The sequence below is a fragment of the Danio rerio genome, chromosome 7 (assembly GCF_049306965.1).
Source record: "Danio rerio strain Tuebingen ecotype United States chromosome 7, GRCz12tu, whole genome shotgun sequence".
Classification (NCBI taxonomy): domain Eukaryota; kingdom Metazoa; phylum Chordata; class Actinopteri; order Cypriniformes; family Danionidae; genus Danio; species Danio rerio.
Window position 1 is genome coordinate 36,830,001 of NC_133182.1, and position 21,721 is coordinate 36,851,721.

Here is a 21,721-nt window from a genome sequence, read left to right on the forward strand (position 1 = left end):
CATTACTTTACAATTCTGTTTGCACACCAGCTACATACACACGCACTGCACAATCAATCCACTGTTTCTTTTATTTATCATTATATAGTTATTGTGTTATATAATTATATATTATATCATTCTTTGCAAACTGCAGTTATCATTGTTTATTGTTTTGTCTATTTCTACATTTCTTATTCTTCTGTTGTTATTGCTTGTATCATTGCATTGACAATAAAGTCTCTTTAGTCTTTTTAAAATAACAAAACTGACGAATATTCTGTGATTTCTGAAAGATCAAAAATATAAAATGAGTCAAATTACTGTAAGCCACATGCCAGAAACCATTTTTATTGCATGAAGTCAATAACGATATTTTTTTTCTGAATGTTAAAGTTTTTGTTAAAAAATACACTAATTAATTCCTAAAAACACAACTGTCTTTGATTTATACTGAAAGAAAGGGTCAGCTTTTGTCACCATAGATTACAGTGCAGATTAAATCCACATTTTGATTGTAGTTTGTAAACATTATGAAGTGCTCGACTAGCCTGTTGTTTTAGTATGTCATGAGTTTTTCTTTAAATGACTGTTTTCTTCTGTATTGTACATGGAGGTCAATGCCAACATTTGTTCCAAAAGAAGATGAGGCGGCCTGATCCAGCACTGCTCCAGAGACACCAGCAGCTGCACAGGTACAGACACAGAATGCAGCACTGAGGACCGTCAGTCTCTACAGGTACAGAGAGAGCTTTATTCCTTACCTTTTGTAAATGTTTGAAATTAGGAATGTGTTTTGTTTGTGTGATTTTGCTCCTCTGTGGGGGCACCACAGCAGCCCTGCTCATTAGCATGTTGACTTGAGGAAAAGTAAATCTGGAACTATGTTCAAGAAATAAATAAACGTTTCAAGGGGGAAATAAACTTTTACTTTTCCCCCCCAACATTTGTGTAATTTTATATACATTTATTTATTTGCATATGGGGAAAAGTCTATGGCAGGGTATTGGAGAGGAGGATCCGGCCAATGGTTCACCCTAGGATCCAGGAGGAACAATGCTCTTACCCCTCATGCCACTGCTGTTCTCGTTCATAGCCTTGTCACATCTCGTTTAGATTACTGCAACTCTCTTCTCTTTGGTCTCCCTCATAAGTCTCTCCGTAAGCTTCAGTTGGTCCAGAACTCAGCTGCCCGTATCGTCACCAGAACCCCTTCTTCTCATCACATCACCCCTGTCCTGCAGCAACTTCATTGTTTGCCTGTTCATTTTTGAATTGACTTTAAAATCTTGATGTTAACATTCAAAGCCATCCACAATCTCGCCCCTCCATATTTGTCTGCCCTCATCCACATTTCTGTTCCTTCTCGCACCCTGCAATCTTCTTCCTCCCTCCACTTGTCTGGTCCCTCTTCTCGCCTTTCAACTATGGGCAACAGAGCATTTAGCCGCTCTGCTCCGCGACTCACAACCACCTGCCATCAGAAACATTGACTCCCTTACGCTGTTCAAATCAAGACTCAAAACCCACTTATTTAAGATGGCTTTTAATACCTAATTTTATTTGCACTATTGCTGTGAATATCTTATTATTTCTCTTGTTGTTTTATTGCTCTTGTTGATTGTACGGTGTCCTTAAGTTGCTGGAAAGGTGCCTTTAAATAAAATGTATTATTATTATTATTATTAATGCGGTTTTCATCCGGGCCGTGGTACACTGGACCAGCTCTATACCCTCACCAGGGTCCTTGAGGGTTCATATTAGTATGCCCAATCAGTTCCTCAACAAATCCCCAATCAGAGGCGATCTGTTGAGGGCCATCTCGTCCCTGTATGAACAGAGTAGGAGTCTGGTTCACATTGCCGGCAATAGGTCAGATTTGTTTCCAATGCATGTTAGACTTTGGCAGGGCTGCCCTTTGTCACCAATTCTATTCATAATTTAAATGGACAGAATTTTAAGGCATCCTTGGGCTGGAGGGGGTCCGGTTCGGGGACCACAGGATTTCATCTCTGTTATTCACAGACGATGTTGCACTGTTAGACCTTACCGGGTTTTTTTTACAGTAGAATACTGGCAACACTGTTGCCAGCTACTCATTGTAAAAGTTTGGTTACAGTAAGTAACTGGCAACAGTTTTGTCAGTTATTTACTGTAACTGAACCATTACAGTGAGTAGCTGGCAACAGGGTTGCCAGTTAATTACTGTAATAGAGCAGCAGGGCTAACTAACTGAAAACTTTACAGTTAATTACTGTATTGTTGTGTTACAAATCACAGCATTATACTGCATACACATTAATAGTACACTGTTAGACCTTACCAGGTTTTTTTTTACAGTAAAATACTGGCAACACTGTTGCCAGCCACTCACTAAGTTTGGGTACAGTAAGTAACTGGCAACAGTGTTGCCAGTTAATTACTGTAATAGAGCAGCAGTGGTAACTAACTGGAAACTGTGTACAGTTAATTACTGTATTGTAGTGTTACAAATCACAGCATTATACTGCATACACATTAATAGTATGTCATATATAGTTATTGTAGTGTTACTAAAATTAATCAGTATTCTTAGCTGTTATTTAAAAATAGAAGGCATAACATTTATCAGACAAATATATTTTATTGTTTTGGCACCAAACAAATAAATAACAAAAGGTATAACAAAATTAAGAAATCAGCAGATATAAATATTGTCTTGCATATTACAGGTCTGCACAGTAAGGCTGCGGTCACACTAACATTTCAGCAAGCAAAATTCTGTCATTCTGCACTGCGAAGTGGAATTAAAGCGAGTAGTGGAATTAAACAAAATAATTAGAGATTGAAAAAGCAAGCCAGAGAGGTCATGTTTTGATCTTTGATTGGTCTCAAGCAATCACATGATGTGATTTCGCATGTCAGCATTTTTCAAGCTTGAACTTTCCAATGCTGTGAATTATGAAATTTGTCGCATGAGCTATCATTCCAGGTCTGCAGTACTCACATGCGTATGAATGGAAGTCTATAGGGAGAAAAGTGCAGTGTGACCGGGACTTTAAGCTGTAACTCTAATTAAACACACCTGATTAAACTAATTAAGGCTTGATAGAAATCTACAGGTACTGTTGAAGCAGGGTGGGTACTAAACTCTGCTGCCCTGCAGTTCTCCAGGAACTTGGAGTTTGACCCCCATGGTATATAGCAGGGTGCTCAATCCGGTTCCTGGAGATCTACCTTCCTGCAGATTTCAATTGCTACCCATATCAAACACACCTGCCTGTAATTATCAAGTGGTGTTCAGGTCCTAATTAATTGGTTTAGGTGTGTTTGATATGGATAGCAACTGAAATCTGCAGGAAGGTAGAACCCTTTGACTGCAAATAACCTTTTTGATTAAAATGGTTCTATAATTTTTGAATCATAACATAATTATTTAGTAAAGATTATGAAATAATTATAAGTTATAACACAGAGAGACAAAGCTTTTTGAGTCAAAACCTAATAAAATGAATGCTGTGGTCAAAAACTTAATCAGTGTACAGTATGATGGGATTTTTTTATGCAGGTTTGTACAATAGCATATAACTTATAGGCCTAGTTTATGTTTAACATTTTTGACAAATTATTTTGTGAAATAAATAAAATAACCAATTTATTTAGACTGTGCAGTAACATGTTGTTATGGTTTAATAATTTATTTGAAACTAATAATCATAAAAAAGCCCTCTGGTGACGTCAGTCATTGACAAGGACATGTCATGGACCAGTGGTGAAGAGCCTCGAGAGAAGGTTAATTTTGCGAAAGGAGAAGTCCACTATTTCAGCTTCATCATTCAGGTAGTACATTTAATATATATAGTGAAATATTTTGTATTATGAAGTAAGGTTTCTATTTGATAGAAAATCCCTCGTGTTATATGGTAATACAGATTGAATGGGGGTAACTTTAGCGTTAATATGGATAAACACTGTGCTTGCGATGACCTCGGTCGTCACCCTTCGGTTCAGAAATCTGTTAAGTTGAATTTTGTTCTGCTTTTTATTCGAAATAAGTTACAATATCGCTATACTTGTTTGTCAGTACTACTAATTAAATTACCGATAACAGTACACAGCTGTGTTATTTGAAGGCGAGCTTCGAGAGAGCGTGAATGAAGCATGTGCATGTTACTTTAAAATTAACTAGATTTGTGCCGATTTCATCGTGTTTTTCTTGTTGTTTTTAGCTCCAACCTTGAACAAACGCTCACTTTTAGCTTGGTTCGTGTGTGTTTTATCAGTGATTGAGCTAAACTCTGCAAAGTAGTGGACATTACTGCCCGCTTTTGAGACGTTCCCGCTAGTCTGCATAAAACCGCAAGATAGCAGTGCACCGCTCGTGCCCGCACAGGCAGATTCGTGTCCGAGTCTGTGCACGCGCGGGAGGCCAGTCACGGTGGCAAGTTCTCCCTATGGCCAGTCCGCCCCTGAATATTATTGAAACCTTTAAAAAGCCAAACATATTTTAACAATCCATAGATGAAAGATCAGGTCTTATTTATAAAAGACACAAAAATGCAGATTAAATGTATTGTGAAATTATATATATATATATATATATATATATATATATATATATATATATATATATATATATATATATATATATATAGTGCAAAATAAGTTTAAAATAAATATTTTAATGTATATTTTATTTTTCTTCAAACAGCCTGGAAACTGAACTGCATCATAAAACTCGTGCTTGGTATGTATCATTGTTTTAAAATCCAAACAAACTGTATTGTGGTCAGTAAAATGAAATAAATATTATAAAAGACTTCAAGATTGTATTTATCATTACAGAAAAGTGTCATGGGACCCATATTAAGTTTCCAAATTTGATCTGCTGCACACAAGTAGCTTTGGAGAAGAAGGATCCCATGCAGCTTAAAGAAAAACACAAGTCACATCCATATTTGTTTGACATCATCTTCAAGCACACCTGGTAAAGTATTGTATTTTATAACATGCATAATTCAGACTTTTTGGTTGTTGTGTACTGAAAAAATATATTTATCAAAAAATATTCTATTACTTACTACTGCTGTTTTAATACAGTGAGAATATTAAGGTCGTTGCTTAAAAAAAGTCCTGCAGAGAAGAAATATGTATTGAAAGGTGTAAATTTGCCTACAGGATTCCTTGTTGCAATGTCTTCAAAACAAATGTAAAAATGAAAGGATTTCAGTGGTGAGCTCATATGATGGGATCAAAAGGAAGTGAACTGGACTCTGAGGGACTTAACACAAGGCAAGTTCATTTCAATACATTTTATGTCAAGATTAATTCTGTGATTTAAATTCATATTTACACATTCTACAAATGCTGTCTTCTTACCTCAGATTGTGATGGACCTAGAATGCGACATCGTTTACGAATAAGTCAAGAACCAAATGAAACACACTATTTTCCAGAGTACAGATTATGGAGGGGTCTGCAAAAGTAATGGAGCAGTTTCTTCTTATTGGAGTGCCACAGCTTGTGAGTAACCAAACACTGTTACATTGTGTGCCAAATAGATATGAAAAATCTGTGTATATGACATTTTAAAGCTCATTTGGTAAAGCAATGCATTAGCAATGCCAAATGTGTTCCAGATCACACATATTAATAAATGTAGATTAAACACAATCTAAGTCCCTTTGGATAAAAGTATCTGCCAAATATGATGTATGTTATTTGATAAACAATTATTTAGTTTTGTTCTTATTCTAATTTTATTGTTTTATTTAATGTTCATACTAAATTGAGGTCACTCAGAAATGTCAATTTCATTAAATTCTGTAACAAATGAAATGCAGATTAAATAGAAAATATATTACAGCTGTCTACACTGTATTTCTGTATTTTTGATGACTTTAAAGTACTTGTATTGCTAAAAATGTGTCACTAGGAAACTTACACAAAGTAAACAAAATGTTTTAATTTAGGATGCTGCATATAAGGACTTAGTGAAGAACACAGAAACATCTTTAAAAGAAATGGCCCAATAGAAGGGAAGGAAAGAAGGAAGTACTCAGCATTGAAATATTGTTTTACAGAAATCCAAAGGTCCTAACAGCTCTCCTGATTCCGTCAAAGCTTGAAGTGTCAGCATTACGATGGCCAACACTCGCTCACTATCCTTCTGCTCCCTCATTTATCAGAGGCACCACAGTAGAATGAATAAGCAATTACTCTTCACTTTCCAGCCGCAACCCAGCACTGGGAAACACCCATACACTCTCTCATACACCTGCACACATTCACTTACTATGGCCAATTCACCAATACCGTACGCATGCCTTTGGACTGTGGGGGCAACTGGAGCACCCAAAGGAAACCCACACAAACACTGGGAGAACTTGCAAACTTCACACAGAAACACCAACTGACCCAGTCAGGACTCGAACCAGTGACCTTCTTGCTGTGATGTGACAGTTATAACCAGTGAGCCACTGTGCCACCCATGGACAAAACTATTTACGTTATAAGAGAGGCCGGCAAACATGGACATGTTACAGGTTGTAGAATGGCTGTTCTCAGTGTTTTGTTTAATCATTTTGCAAAGTTTTGTGTGCCATTAAGCACTTTCTTCAATAACTTTTATTGAAAATTATGTATAAAAATGGATGTTGCCATGACCAGTACATGTATGTACCGTCAACTTGTTGAAATTGTAGTGTTATTTAATAGATGTTTGTGTATTGTTTCTATCTGCATTGTAATACATTTTTCATCATTTTAGAGATGTTTGAAAGTTAAGTTTTGTATTTGTTCAATCAGTAAATAAGCTTACAAATGTTTAATAAAAAGTGAAATCATTAGAATTAGATTTTTGAATGCCATTAAGCTGTTAATTATGTTTACTAATTAAATAGTAAAAATGTATAATGTTTAGAGGTAGATCTTATACAAAGTACGCAGAGGTGCAATTTTAAATATTATTTAAAACTTATTTTGTGAAGTAAATTGAATAAATTTAAACAATTTGAATTTTCTGCATTGGTTTTATTTTTTATTCAATAATAAATAACATTAATTCAATAATAAATAAAGAACCCTCAAATGGTTCTAGTTATAACCCTTTTTGGGGTTCCATATATGAAGCGCTTGAAAGAACCATTTGGGGATCTATTTAATGAACCCTTAAATGGTTCTATTTTTAATCTTTTGGGGTTCCATATATGAAGCGTTTGAAAGAACCATTTTTGGTTCTATATAGAACCGTTTCTTTTAAGAGTGTAAGCTTTCGGTCAGTTAAATAACTTAGGAGTGAAGGTGTGTGATCTTGTTGACTGTTGTATGTATTGTATCTTCAGCTGGAATCAGAGGGATTGCTGTGCCGGGTTCTGTCAGGAGCGCTGGGTCTCTCTCTGGTCCTCTCCTTCATTCTGGTTCCTCTTCAGTGTTTTCACCTGAGTTGAGCCTGCGGCATTTTTATGTTCAGAATTATACAATTTTGACATCAGTCAGAAACAATAACCGGGCAAGTGCATAGATATTTAGAATCTTTAAGAATTCCTGTATTCAGTATCTCACAGAACTTAGTATTTAACATGTGTTCCCAAGGGACAACACTATTGACCTTATGCTGCAGTGCTCATTTTTGCAATTGTTTTAGAACTTCAGATTTAATTGCCTATAGGAGAAATAACTAATGGCAGAAAATGGTCTAACTACTTGCTCTACAAACAACCGTGTTCATGACTGTACATAAAAAGTGGAATAAAATAATAAGAAAACATCGGAACATCAAGCAGCATAACAAGCTGTTTATAACCTCTAAAAATCTATCTAAGTGAAAGAAGTCTCCAGCCAAAAAGATTCATTTGGTGGCGGCCGCCCATACATGAAGAATGGCAGTAAAATATTCAACATTTTTTTATTCTGTCTTTTATTTTTATATGTGGAAATTTATTTTTGTGACCCAGGCATACATTTGTCATTTGATCAAGGAATCACAACTCTTTCATGAGTTATTTAATATTTTGGTTTGATGTTATCTTTAATGATGCTGATAATAATGAATAGACTTTATTTATAACCATCCCAATTAAATACAGTTGACCAATAAGAAAGAAGAAATAAGAGACCAATGAGTCAGTTTGTCTGGATTTATTAAGCATGTTATTCCAAAAAGGTCTGATAACATTTCTTCAAAATTTCAAATAAAAATAATGTCTTTTAGAGCATTTTTTGAGAAAATGGCAACTGTCATAAACAATAATGCTGACTGAAAATCAAGGTCGGTAAATTGACATCTAAACACCTCTAGAGACAGGACCATGTCTAAAAACTGATTTTTTTCTTTTTTTAAATATTTGCCAAATGATGTTTAACAGAGCATAGAAATTTTCACAGTATGTCTGATAATATTTTTTTCTTTTGGAGAAAGTCTTATTTGTTTTATTTTGGCTAGAATAAAAGCAGTTTTAAATTTTTATAAATTATTTTAGGGTCAAAATTATTAGCCCCTTTAAGCTATTTTTTCGGTAGTCTACAGAACAAACTATTATGTTTAGAAATGTGTTGGAAAAATAAACAGGCTCACCAAACCTGCATTTACTCCAAAGCACAGCAAAAACAGTCCTATTATTATTATTATTATTATTATTATTATTAATATTATTGTTATTATTATTATTATTATTACTATTATTATTATTATCAATTTTTTTTAACACTTGAGTACTTTTTTATTTGATGTTAAACATATTCAAATAGCAGTATTTATCTGAGATCAAAAGCTTTTGTAACATCATATTACAATGTTGAATAACTTAAAGTGAGTTTTTTTTGTCAAAGAACATTGTGAAATTAAAAGTTTTATTTAACAAGTACACTTTAAATTGAACAAAAGTGAGGATAAAGTCATTTATAATGTCTTACATTTTTAATTCCGACAAATCCAGTTTTTCTAAATATTCTAGTCATCAAAGAAGGCTGAATAAACTCCTCCCTGTAAGTCTGTCCGCTTTGCCCAGCAGGATGTAGATGGACTGAAATCCCACCTGAAAGAAGCAGAGGAACAGGATGCTAAAATACTTAGAAATGGAATTGAATATGGTATCAGCAAGCTATCAGAAAATGAACAGCTGTGATCATTGTAATGTATTTTGTCTCTGCTGTGTAGTCTGTTGTCCAGCGGAGGGTTCCAGAAACTGCGGGATGGCTTTCGAAGGTCGTTTCAGGATGGCCAGCCATTCTGGATCAAGCTCGAGCTTCACGTAGGAGCTTCCTCCACAATCTGCAATCTGCAATGACAAAACAACTGAATCTACTTCTGGATCTCACTTCATACTGAAACATGCTGGATGACGGAAACAGCAGGATCAATATCTGAAGGAAGAAATTCATCATGTGAGAGAAACTTGCTGATCTTCAGGGCAGCATTATTCATTATTCTTACCCTGAAGGGACAAACAGCTTGTTGACACCACAGCCTGCCTGAATATTGTTGCTGACCATGACCATCCTTTTATGACCACAGTGTACCCATCTTCTGATGGCAACTTTCAGCAGGATAACATGCCATGTCTTGAAGTGCGAATCATCTCAGACTGGAAACATGTCAGACATGACAATGAGTTCACTGTACTCAAATGGCCTCCAGAGTCACCAGAGCTCAATGCAATAGAGCACCTCTGAGATGTGGTGGAACGGGAGATTCGCATCATGGATGTGCAGCTGACAAATCTGCAGCAACTGCTTTCATGATGCTATCATGTCAATATGGACCAAAATGTCTGATTAAAGTGCCAATTAAAGGCTTTACTGGGTTAATTAGGTTAACTGGGCAAGTTAGGGTAATTAGGCAAGTCATTGTATAACAGTGGTTTGGTCTGTAGACAATCGAAAACAATATTGCTTAAGAAAACTAGTAATATTGATCCAAAGTGTTTTTTTTTACCCAGAAAAAAAGGAAATACTGTGATAAATTCCTTCTTCTAATAAACATCATTTGAATAAGAAAAGAAATGTACAGGAGGGCTAATAATTTTGACTTCATATTACAATGATTGTCACTACATAAGCCATGTAGTGTGTGAAACAGGCTCAATCCAAGGTAACTAAAAGTTTTCGTTTGTCAACAGCACAGAGTGACAGTGAAGGAGGACCCACCTGGTGCTGCATCAGTGTTGAGTCGAGTGCAGGTGAGCAGAGATCCAGTATCTGGACTGCAAGTGCTCTAGAAGCTCAGCAGAAGCAGCAGGGCTTCCCAAAGTACTGCTCTTCACTTCCTGTCTGAGGAGCTTCTTCCTGCGCACAAGAGCATTCATGTTACTGTACTGATAAATGCCTCAAGAATAAACATGCAGCAGGAAGATGACTTTGGGCATCTACATCTGGAGAAATTCAGTGAGAATGTTTTTATTTCATTAGAGAGGAGTCTGATGTGTATTTAATCTATTCCAATCCATTTCCAGTTCTAGTTGTTTTTAACACAACAGTAAATCTGACTGCTTGACACTGAAAACTGCATTTATAAAATGTGTTGCAATAATTATAAAACACCAAATGTCATTTACTATAAACAAACTAGGTCAAATTTAAAGTCCCCCTACTGTGCACAAAAATGGAACTGTCCAACTGTTGCTTTCCAACTTTTTAAAAAAATTTTTAAATGGGTGTAATTCAATGAACTTTTGCTTCACTTTATTTAATCAAATGTGTAGAGTCTTCACTGCTCATCATTGCTGATCTGTACTTTGCGCACCAGCTACTGGGAGAGAATGATTCAGCATTTTTATTGTGCAAAGTGTTTTCTATAGGGGGGATTAATGCAGCATAAATTCATGAAGTCAAGATATGTTTTTACTTATGTATTTAATTAGTAGTAATAATGCATTACTAATGCTAGCTAATGGCCACTGTGTGGATCACTGTTACTGCAATAGTTGCCAATAATTGAATTGCCAACCAGTTTATCACAGCCTGTTATAAAGCAAATAAACTTCTATTGTAGTTTATGTTTTCATATTGCCATTGTGTTGTTTTTTCTAGCTTAATAAAGAGTGAACAAATTTACATTTACATTTAGTCATTTAGCAGACGCTTTTATCCAAAGCGACTTACAAATGAGGACAAGGAAGCAATTTACACAACTATAAGAGCAACAATGAATAAGTGTTATAGGCAAGTTTCAGGTATGTAAAGAAAGTGTAAGAAGCAAAACATTAGTATTTATTTATTTATTTTTTTTAGTAGTTAGTGGAGGAGTCAGAGAGGGAATTGCAGATTAGTAAGGAAAGTGGAGACTAAATAGTTGAGTTTTTAGTCGTTTCTTGAAGACAGCGAGTGACTCTGCCATTCTGATGTAGTTAGGGAGTTCATTCCACCAACTGAGAATCTTTTAAAAATGCTTATATTTATATATTTATTGCTGAAGAACAATGTCAGTTTTCTATTGGCCTCAAAGTAAATGATTTCAGATTCTTTGCATATTTTTGCAATTAATTTATTTAGAAACGAGGATTGATAGTAAAAATTGTCACTCGTTAAATCAATTACTATTAGAGTTCATAAATATAAAAAACTAGTTATTATACACTTAGTTTAAGAGTAGGCACTAAGGGCCAACTCTATTTCACCAAGGTCCACTTATTTTAAAATGTCTGGCCTGGCCCTTACTAATAGTAGTAGTAATATAGTATTAGTAATCTCTGGGTCAATAATAATTCTTTAATTAAACTCTGAACTCAGTTTTATCTTATGCTCATGGTTACTCAGAGATTATAGAAATTCACGTCGTAAATTAGGTCAAATTTACTTTTTTATTTATTCAAAACTTACTGAGAATTGCATTAAACATGACCTTAATAACCACAAAAGATTTACTTGTGAATGAATCCATGTTTTCAATAGTCCAGAGAGCGCTTTACTTCTTTCTGAATGATTCAGTTGTTTGACAAAATCATCTTACTCATTATACACTACTACCACTACTGAAAGATTTAGATTCTTATTTTGAGGATTATTTCATTTTTTAAAAATTATATTTTTTTCATATTAAAATGCAATAAAGTACAATAAACATTATTATTTGAAATTAAGGGATATTTCACATGCACAAAATAATTTTGCCATCATATACACACATTTGTGCCATTTAAATCTGTATCAATTTCTTGATATTGTAGACTATTTTCAGTAAATGTTTAATTGTTTACTTCTTACCGCATTTATCTCAATAATGGCTTGAAATCTTCTTTCAGTGGTAGTTTCTGAGTCAATTTTATAACATTAAACACAGAATTTCACAATAACTTGTATTAATTCATTTCAGGATAACCAATAGTATTTTTAAGTGGTCCCTTATCTTTATTTTACCCCAGGGCCATAAGTATTACATGTTTGCTGAAATAATCCATTAATTTTATTTATGTGTTTCCATGAAAGAAGACCCGCTTTTTACCCACTAAAACTTTAAAAAAAAAATTTTTTTTGGAAAAAACACTTTTCAGTGTGTGTGTGCGTTTATGTGTGTGTGTATAAATTGTAATTTTATCTTTTATATATATATATATATATATATATATATATATATATATATATATATATATATATATATATATATATATTTATATATATATATATATATATATATATATATATATATATATATATATATATATATATATATATATATATATATATATATGATTTATATTATATAATAATAATAATAAAAAAAAATTATATATATATATATATATATGTGTGTGTGTGTGTGTGTGTGTGTGTGTGTGTTTATGTGTGTGTGTGTTTATGTGTGTGTGTATTTATGTGTGTGTGTATAAATTGTAATTTTATCTTTTATATATATATATATATATATATATATATATATATATATATATATATATATATATATATATATATGTATATGTATATAAAATTACAATTTATACTCACACACACACACACACATATATATATATATATATATATATATATATATATATATATATATATATGTGTGTGTGTGTGTGTGTGTGTGTGTGTGTGTGAGTATAAATTGTAATTATATATATATATATATATATATATATATATATATATATATATATATATATATATATATATATATATGCGTGTGTGTGTGTGTGTGTGTAGAAATTGTAATTTTATCTTTTATATATATATATATATATATATATATATATATATATATACATATATATATATATATATATATATATATATATRTGTGTGTGTGTGTGTGTGTGTGTGTGTGTGTGTGTGTGTGTGTGTGTGTGTGTGTGTGTGTGTGTGAGTATAAATTGTAATTATAAATTGTAAATATTTTTTATATATATATATATATATTTTTTTTTTTTTTTTTTTTTTTTTTAATAAGCATCAAACATCAAGCTGCAAACCGTGTGAGGGACCCTAACCTACCCTAACCCAACTAACACTGACAACCCTAACAACAACCACTAATGTGCCAAAACCACTCAGAGGAGACCAGCAACACGCAAGAAACCGCCTAAACGCATGTCAACCTACATAGCCACAGCACCGACAACCACCAAAACATCCAGCAATGTGATGAAAAGTTGAATGAAAAGTGAAATTTGATGTATTGCAAACTTATTCTGTAACTATATACAATATATACAGTATGTACATACGCGCCCATGATCCTCCATCTGGCACTTGGATGGCTCAGTGCCTGGGCTTCTTCCTCCGGGGCTCCTTGGGCAGCGGCTCCTTGCTGATGTCCACCACGATGTGAGGGGGGACACTGGACCCGGATCTGACCTCTGTGATGACCACGCGTCCGTCAGGCAGCTCGGTCTCCTGCAGTGCAGGCCGGTCCAGCTTCTCCCACAGCCGCTGCTTTACCTCCAATCCGTGCTGAAGAGTGTACCGGCCTGCACGCTTCCTCACGGTGGAGTCCATCACACTGTGGTAGATGGTCTGAAATTCCTGCACACTCCTACCGTGGATGGAGAGGGGCTCCTCCTGTGGACACTCACCCACTGGGGAGACTGAAGCTGCAGGACGGAGGGCAGGAAGGACCGCCGCGTTCCGCAGGTGTCGCTGCTCCACGGAGGTGCGCTCCAGCAAGAAGTCCCCGAGGTGTCCAGGGAGAGTCCTGGTCCTTCTTGATCGTCGCAGAGTCATCATGAACAACTTCTCAAACTGATGTAAGTCAGCCAACAGGAGATTAGTTTAGAGTTGTGTGGGTTTGTAAACCAACTCAGGTTGCCGGGGTGACAGAATGACGAGGGTCATTTAAATGTAAACAGTAATTGATTTCAGCGCTCAGTCAATTAGAGCAGCACGAGCTTTATGTTTGTACAGTCTTTGTTATTAAATACAGATTTTTTTTAAATAATTGTAAGGCATAATAACAGAGGGCCCATAAACCTAAATAAATAAATATTTACCCCGTTTTTCCTAATTAGGATAGTTTTACTTTTGAACTTGAAAATCGTCACACGTTTCAGTTCACGTCAGAAAAAAAAACATTAATAATATTAAACCAATAAAGTAAAATCTTAGCAATGCCACATGACATCTCCTTTAGCCAATAAAACTTTAAGATATTTGCCATTTGCTTTACATAATTGGAAAACAGGAATGAGACATCACCAGACATTATGCTGTCAAAGCACGATGGTATTGAGGACAAAACCAGCAAAAACAACAAATAAATACGCAAATATAAAAATAAATGATTAAATAAATCCATAAATGCCTGCATAAATAAAATAATAGCCTAAATGAATAAATAATAAATATTCAAATAAATAAAAATCCTCAAATTCCTGCATCAATAAATATTTAAATAATGAATAGTGCGGGCAGGTAAATAACAATTGATAATAGGTCGTTAAATATATTTAATAAATAATTTTATGACGGACGCATAATCAAACATGCGAGGTATTTTTTTCGTGCACGCGCATAGCCATGTGCGCGCGGCCCGGTCCGGTCCGCTTATCTTAGTTTACAGCTGCTAGCAGCATATAATTATAATGATGTAAGTTGCAGCTCTATGCCCGGGAAAAGACAGCAGTCTGGAGCCGAGAAGAGGAAGAAAGTACAAGATGAATCGTGTGCATCACTTTCAGGTAATAACAAGTAAATTAGTGAGGCTAGCTAACGTTTAAACTTCGCCACAACTGCTATGCATTGTGCTTTAGACGGGACATGCTCCATGAATTTTCACGTTTGCCCCTCATCCCCAAGTTGCTGATAATTACACAAACTCAATTATTGTTATTAACTCGAGCATTACTTTACAATTCTGTTTGCACACCAGCTACATACTGTACACACGCACTGCGCAATCAATCCACTGTTTCTTTTATTTATCATTATATAGTTATTGTGTTATATAATTATATATTATATCATTCTTTGCAAACTGCAGTTATCATTGTTTATTGTTTTGTCTATTTCTACATTTCTTATTCTTCTGTTGTTATTTCTTGTATCACTGCATTGACAATAAAGTCTCTTTAGTCTTTTTAAAATAACAAAACTGACGAATATTCTGTGATTTCTGAAAGATCAATAATATAAAATGAGTCAAATTACTGTAAGTCACATGCCAGAAACCATTTTTATTGCATGAAGTCAATAACGATATTTTTTTTTCTGAATGTTAAAGTTTTTGTTTAAAAATACACTAATTAATTCCTAAAAACACAACTGTCTTTGATTTATACTGAAAGAAAGGGTCAGCTTTTGTCACCATAGATTACAGTGCAGATTAAATCCACATTTTGATTGTAGTTTGTAAACATTATGAAGTGCTTGACTAGCCTATTGTTTTAATAGTATGTCATGAGTTTTTCTTTAAATGACTGTTTTCTTCTGTATTGTACATGGAGGTCAATGCCAACATTTGTTCCAAAAGAAGATGAGGCGGCCTGATCCAGCACTGCTCCAGAGACACCAGCTGCTGCACAGGTACAGACACAGAATGCTGCACTGAGGACCGTCAATCTCTACAGGTACAGAGAGAGCTTTATTCCTTACCTTTTGTAAATGTTTGAAATTAGGAATGTGTTTTGTTTGTGTGCTTTTGCTCCTCTGTGGGGGCACCACAGTAAAATTTAGCATAAGGGACCCTTCTGGCCAGCAGCAGCCCTGCTCATTAGCATGTTGACTTGAGGAAAAGTAAATCTGGAACTATGTTCAAGAAATAAATAAACGTTTCAAGGGGAAAATAAACTTTTACTTTCCCCCCCAACATTTGTGTAATTATATATACATTTATTTATTTGCATATTTATTTATTTATTAATATATATTTTATATACATTTATTTATTTGCATATGGGGAAAAGTCTATGGCAGGGTATTGGAGAGGAGGATCCGGCCAATGGTTCACCCTAGGATCCAGGAGGAACAATGCTCTTACCCCTCATGCCACTGCTGTTCTCGTTCATAGCCTTGTCACATCTCATTTAGATTACTGCAACTCTCTTCTCTTTGGTCTCACTCATAAATCTCTCCGTAAGCTTTAGTTGGTCCAGAACTCAGCTGCCCGTATCATCACCAGAACCCCTTCTTCTCATCACATCACCCCTGTCCTGCAGCAGCTTCATTGTTTGCCTGTTTATTTTCAAATTGACTTTAAAATCTTGATGTTAACATTCAAAGCCATCCACAATCTCGCCCCTCCATATTTGTCTGCCCTCATCCACGTTTCTGTTCCTTCTCGCATCCTGCGATCTTCTTCCTCCCTCCACTAGTCTGGTCCCTCTTCTCGCCTTTCAACTATGGGCAACAGAGCATTTAGCCGCTCTGCTCCGCGACTCACAACCACCTGCCATCAGAAACATTGACTCCCTTACGCTGTTCAAATCAAGACTCAAAACCCACTTATTTAAGATGGCTTTTAATACTTATTTTTATTTGCACTATTGCTGTGTATATCTTATTATTTCTCTTGTTGTTTTATTGCTCTTGTTGATTGTACGGTGTCCTTGAGTTGCTCGAAAGGTGCCTTTAAATAAAATGTACTATTATTATTATTATTAATGCGGTTTTCGTCCGGGCCGTGGTACACTGGACCAGCTCTATACCCTCACCAGGGTCCTTGAGGGCTCATATTAGTGTGCCCAATCAGTTCTGATTGGCGATCTGTTGAGGGCCATCCCGTCCCTGTATGAACAGAGTAGGAGTCTGGTTCACATTGCCGGCAATAGGTCAGATTTGTTTCCAATGCATGTTAGACTTTGGCAGTGCTGCTCTTTGTCACCAATTCTATTCATAATTTATATGGACAGAATTTTAAGGCATCCTTGGGCTGGAGGGGGTCCGGTTCGGGGACCACAGGATTTCATCTCTGTTATTCACAGACAATGTTGTTCTGTTGGCTTCATCGAACATGGACCTTCAGCATGCAATAGGGTGGTTTGCTGCAGAGTGTGACGCGGCTGGGTTGAGAATCAGCACCTCCAAGTCCGAGGCCATGGTGCTCCCCCGGAAAAAGGTGGGTTGAAGGAAAGTCCTTACCCCAGGTGGAGGAGTTTAAGTATCTCAGGGTTTTGTTCACAAGTGAGGGAAGGATGGAACGTGAGATTGACAGGCGGATTGGTGCAGTGGCAGCAGTAATGCGGTCGATGTACCGGTTCGTTGTGGTGAAGAAGGAGCTGAGCAGAAAGCAAAGCTCTCAATTTACCGGTCAATCTACTCTCACCTATGGTCATGAGCTTTGGGTCATGACCGAAAGGACAAGATCTCGGATACAAGTGGCTGAAATGAGTTTTCTTTAAAGGGTGGCAGGGCGCACTCTCATGGAGAGGGTGAAGAGCTCTGACATCCGGGAGGAGCTCGGAGTAGATAGAGCCGCTGCTCCTCCACATCGACAGAAGTCAGCTGAGGTGGCTCGGGCATCTGTTTATGTGTGCATAAATTTATAAAAATTATACAATTTTGACATCAGTCAGAAACAATAACCGGGCAAGTGCATAGATATTTAGAATCTTTAAGAATTCCTGTATTCAGTATCTCACAGAACGTAGTATTTAACATGTGTTCCCAAGGGACAACACTATTGACCTTATGCTGCAGTGCTCATTTTTGCAATTGTTTTAGAACTTCAGATTTAATTGCCTATAGGAGAAATAACTAATGGCAGAAAATGGTCTAACTACTTGCTCTACAAACAACCGTGTTCATGACTGTACATAAAAAGTGGAATAAAATAATAAGAAAACATCAAAACATCAAGCAGCATAACAAGCTGTTTATAACCTCTAAAAATCTATCTAAGTGAAAGAAGTCTCCAGCCAAATAGATTCATTTGGTGGCGGCCGCTCATACATGAAGAATGGCAGTAAAAGCATTCACAATTTTTTAATTCTGTCTTTTATTTTTATATGTGGAAATTTATTTTTGTGACCTAGGCATACATTTGTCATTTGATCAAGGAATCACAACTCTTTCATGAGTTATTTAATATTTTGGTTTGATGTTATCTTTAATGATGCTGATAACAATGAATAGACTTTATTTATAACAATCCCAATATATAACAATATATCAATTAGTGACAGAATAAAATTTATTGTTTTTGGTCAATTTTGACAGCTGTTTGGGGGATTAGGCCAAGCTATTTCTACTTTGCTGTAGGCCTATACTGAAAAGCTGAATACGTTAAAGCCAATAATGACTATAGCCTGACAGATGAACAAATAAAATTAAAACCTTATGAATAAATAGTATATTTCGTAAGATACTGCATGATCCAGAAATAATATTATTTAATACATTTTTTAAGTTTTCATTACATTTTAGGCATGAAATCCACACTAAATCCATGGGATCCGATGGGATCAGTTTAATTCAGGTTTTTTGGATCAAAGTGATCCAAATCCTACAAGAAAGGTCTGAAAAACCCAAAGTAAAGATTTGATCCAGATCAAAACCAAGATTGGATTACGTGATCTAATCCAATTAGGTAATCCATTTTTATTCTTTTGAAAAACCTATTTTTAAGATTTGATCCAATCCCTTATCCAAAATCCTTGTAGATTACTTTTGAAAAACCGGGCCCAGAAGTCAATGATTGATTTTAACTAAGTAGCTTGACATGTTTACTGTTCCAAAATAATATAAATGCTTCCTAAAATAAAATATTCTGTGTTTAATGGGGAAAATTATATTTTATGTTTTGCCAAGGTAATTAAAAATAACTTTTTTTGGAGCAGTAATCACAATACCGTAAAAATGTGGTATTTTTATCCAAGGTTATCATGTGTCAGAAACGTACTGTATACCATCCCATGCCTAGTCAGCATTAGTATCTGCTGCTGTAATTAGAAGCATCAGTGTCAATACCCAAGAAATCAGCATAGTGTGACAGTATACTGCGGTATTGATATTTAGAGAACACCTATGTATCTGCATGACCCTGCTCACTCCTCACATCCACAACCGTCTTCTTGGTCTTTTTTATCTTCAGTGTGAGATGGTTAGCCTCACTCAGTGTGACTAATTTCGACACTTATTTCTGGTATGTGGTCTCATCGTTGTTTGCAATAAGACCAGTGACTGTGGTGTCATCCGCAAATGTTACGATGATGTTGTTAGCAACACAGACATGTGTGAAAATATTGTACAGTGTTGGGCTGAATACACACTTTCCAGTGCAGCGAACTGCGAAACTTGTCGCACAAGCTTGTGTTTCCGGTCTGCCGCATTCGCATGCGTATAAATGAAAGTCTATGGGGCGAAAAGTGCAGTGTGACCGCAGCTTTATACAGCTTATTTGTGAGTGTTGAGTTGATGATACAACAAACTTTAATCAAGAGTCTTGCATAGCTGTATTTATATTTTTAAGTGGGTTTTTAAGTATCCTCTGTTGATCTGTTTGTTCAGAGGTGTCAATCTCAGTTCCTGGAAGGCTGCAGCACAGCTGAAATCAAGAACTGCGTCCCAAATCGCATACTTACAGTATGCACTATTCTACGTCATTTTGTAGTATAAATAGTGTAAGTAGTGTGTTCACACTGAAAACTCTAAAAATAATAAGTGCACTTTAATTACCCGGATGATGCACTCATTCAGCCTCTAAAATGAAGTGTGTAATGATAGACACTTCACGCACTCAACGACCGCAGGATGCTTACGTAGCGGAAGGGGCGGAGCTATCGGACGCAAATGTAGAATAACTTTGTTTATTTTGGATGGTGAAAGCAAAATTCTCCTACGAGAGTGATTATAGCGCCTCCCGATGGTGAATGCAGCAATACTCACGGCAGGTATTATTTGATAATTCGGTTGTTTATTTCACTGATTTGGCAACCGTCAAACATCATCAGAGAAACGGTTTGAATTTCCGCGTAGTAAAAAAATATTAGTGTGCCATTTGGGACGCCACTACATACATATACTATCCTGTTGAGTGTGTAAGTGCATAAGTACATAGTGCATGAGTGCATAGTGTATAGTGTGCCATTTGGGACGCAGCTAGTGTTAAATTACCCTGAAGAACTGGCTTAGTATGATCAGGTGTGTCAGGATCTTGATCAGGATCTGCGACAGCAATTGGAAGTACATTCCCAGTCTCCTACATTTATTTTCCGATTCCAAAGTGTTCTGAGGATAGCATTCAGATGGTTCAGGTCAAAACTAGGCCTTCCAGACTGTAAAACAAAGGTGTCAAGCTAAGTTCCTTGAGAGTCACAGCCCATGCAGAGCTTAGCTCAGGGGTCACCAATCTCCTTCCTGGAGGTCTGGTGCCCTGCAGGGTCTAGCTCCAACTTGCCTCAACACACCTTCATGGGTGTTTCAAGTATACCTAGTTAGACCTTGATTAGCTTGTTCAGGTGTGTTTGATTAAGGTTGGAGCTAAAATCTGCAGGACACCGGACCTCCAGGAACAAGTTTGGTGATTCCTGGCTTAGCTCCAACCCAAATCAAACACCTGATCCAGCTACTTGCGTCCTTCATGCTTATTTGAAAAGTATTTGGTTTGTGTATTGGAGCAGGGTTGGAACTAAACTCTGCAGGGCAGCGGCCTTCCAGGAACTGAATTTGACGCCCCTGCTGTAGAGGTAAACTACAGATGTCTGTCTGAGATGTTATTCCTAAGTAATCCTAAGTTCCTGAAGGTGTAGTTGAAGAGTAGGTGTAGGTAACTGCTTTAGACAAATAGTACTTATCAGCAGGATGATTTCTAGATAAGAGAAAGGGTATGACTGCTCCCATGGGTTGATTTGTTGAGATGAGTACAGATTGTTTGTGATATGCGAGAAATGTTGACTCCCCTTATCTGACAAAGCATAGCAATAAATGTAGAACCTGTATCCATCTCTCGTCCTCTAAGGGAAATTCACACAATATTGAAAAGGTTTTCATCTATTACTCATTACACACTTGTTCCAAATCCTTTTTTTTTCTTCTGAAAAAAGATGGAAAGCAGCAGCAATTGACTTGTTTTTTTTTTTTTCCTTTTTAATTTAGATTTCAGCCTTTTTCATATTTCAAGGGCACTAATTGCATGTAAGGGATTGAAAGTGTGGATTTAGTACTTAAAAAAAAAATTGTTTTACTAATGTTTTTTTTTTTTTTTTTTTTTGGTGGTGGTGGTCCAAGATGAAAACAAAGGCTGTATTCAAAGTGTTCCTGTGTGCTGTTGTTGCTATGGTATGCAATTGGCATCTGACGTTTACCTTTATTGGATGACTCTATATCACTGTGAACGTTTTAATGGCTGAAGATGTCAGATTCTACAAAAGAAAAGTTGACAAAGAAAATACTTTTC

General features: G+C 35.8%; 1 long non-coding RNA gene across 1 annotated transcript; it reads left to right on the forward strand.

Annotated features, from left to right (window-relative positions):
- Positions 1-3,719: 3,719 nt before the first annotated feature.
- LOC141374990 (uncharacterized) lies at positions 3,720-6,973 on the forward strand. Its single transcript, XR_012383408.1, has 6 exons — positions 3,720-3,798; positions 4,670-4,705; positions 4,804-4,945; positions 5,137-5,250; positions 5,343-5,481; positions 5,931-6,973. It is a non-coding gene; the product is annotated as an uncharacterized lncRNA (long non-coding RNA).
- Positions 6,974-21,721: the final 14,748 nt, after the last annotated feature.